Here is a 1,652-nt window from a genome sequence, read left to right as displayed (position 1 = left end):
GGGAAAGGGGGTTTTAAATTAAAAGGCCCTGGAGGCAGCCCGCGTGCTAGGTGGAAAGATGCGCCCCTGGCCCCGTGAGGAGAGGCTGCGACAGCGCCGGACTCCAGCTGCCGCGGGCACCAATGACCGCTGAAGAGTCGTTGGGCAGCTCTCAAGGCTGCGCAGCGGAGTGGCGGAGGGGCTGTGGATTCGGAGCCCCGCCCCTTGACGTCAGGGGACTCCTCCCCCTCCATCCTAGCAACCGAGCAGTTACCAAAGCGCAGGGAACGCCCCGGATGTGACGCCACGCCATTGTTCTCGGACAGGAAGCAGCGAAGCTTCCTGCGTTTTTGCCTAACAGACTAGCTGCAAACAAACTGAAGCATGGCCCCGCCTCCAAGCCAATCAGGAGCGAGCAGCGTTGGGGCAGAACGCGCCTATCAGAAAAAACAGGAGCACGGAAAGGTTCCCGCCCCTGTTCCCCAGCGAGCCAATCGGAGTCAGAAACTCCAAGAGGAGCACGCTTTCTCGGAAACAACGAACCAATCAGAAGAGAAAAAAGAAACTCGTTGAGCCCGCCTTCATCGTCTCAACTCGCCAATCAGAACCCGAATAAGAAGCGGCACTTACCTCCTCAGACCCCGCATCTAAGCAGTCGCGCGTCAATCACAAAGCGCGCGCCTGCGTCTGAACCGCCCAGCTGGGCCCCCGCCACCAATCAGTATCGGGAGGAACGGCGACTAGATATTCAAATCAATCCTCCCCCCACCCGTCCAAAAGTTGCCTCGACAACGTCATAAGGAGGCGGGGCCAGGAGGTAGAACTGTCCCGCCGGGAGGCCAATCAGTGGGCGGAGAAGGGGGGGGGGGAAGAGCCATTTAATAGGAAAGATTCCACCCAATAGCGAGAGGCGGAGGCGCCATATGCTAATGAGCCGTGCATATAAAAGAAGCGACAACAGCAAATGCTCCGGCAAAGCGCTGAGGCGCTAGTGGCGGTTGTTAGGCTCTGCTGCGTGTGGACGTGGAGGCTCCCCCCTTTTTTTTTAAATTTTACTCCCCTTTCCACCTTGGCATTTCCATCCGCTGCACTCCCGCGGCACCGCCGCACGGGGAAGTTTGCACTAGTCCCCAAAGGCATCCAGGGAGCGGGGGGAGGGGGGGCGCTCAGCTGCGAGCCCCCCTCACTGTCCCTAAGAGGCAAGGGGCTGCTGCACCGAGCTCCTTCCCCGCTCCCCGGAGTCACCTCTGCCGCCGGCGCCGAATCAACCCCCTTCGGCCCCCAGCAAGTAACCAAGCTCCTTCCAACCCCGCCGCTGGGCAAGGGGGCACGTAGCAATTCCCCCCACAACACAACACCACACCACACGCGCGCGCGCACACACTGAGGGCTGCTCCTGCTCCACAGGCTGAAGCGAAACCCATTGAAGAAGCAGGAGCGGACACCTCCCCCTCCCCGACTCGCAGCGCACCCCTAGTCCCTCCCCCTCCCTCCCTCCCTCGCTCGCAGCCTCTCTCCCCTACTACAGCCATCATGAATACTGTACATTCCTAAATGTTGCGCCGTAATCTTCCCCCCGTCTCTTCTTCCACCCAGCACTTTCCTCCGTCCCCAGCAAAACCTGGGGCGCCCAGGAAGAGCCCTCCTTTGTGCCCCCTCCCCTGCCCCGAGCG

General features: G+C 61.0%; 1 protein-coding gene across 2 annotated transcripts in view; it reads right to left on the bottom strand.

Moving 5' to 3' along the window:
* The window catches only part of ING1 (inhibitor of growth family member 1), a 12,482-nt gene that overhangs the window by 6,933 nt on the left and 3,897 nt on the right, over positions 1-1,652 (bottom strand). The window lies entirely within an intron of this gene.

The sequence above is a fragment of the Gavialis gangeticus genome, unplaced genomic scaffold, assembly GCF_001723915.1.
Source record: "Gavialis gangeticus isolate Ggan-Ray unplaced genomic scaffold, GavGan_comp1, whole genome shotgun sequence".
Taxonomy (NCBI): Eukaryota; Metazoa; Chordata; order Crocodylia; family Gavialidae; genus Gavialis; species Gavialis gangeticus.
The sequence above is the reverse complement of the archived record's forward strand: the minus strand, read 5'-3'. Positions and strand labels throughout refer to the sequence as shown.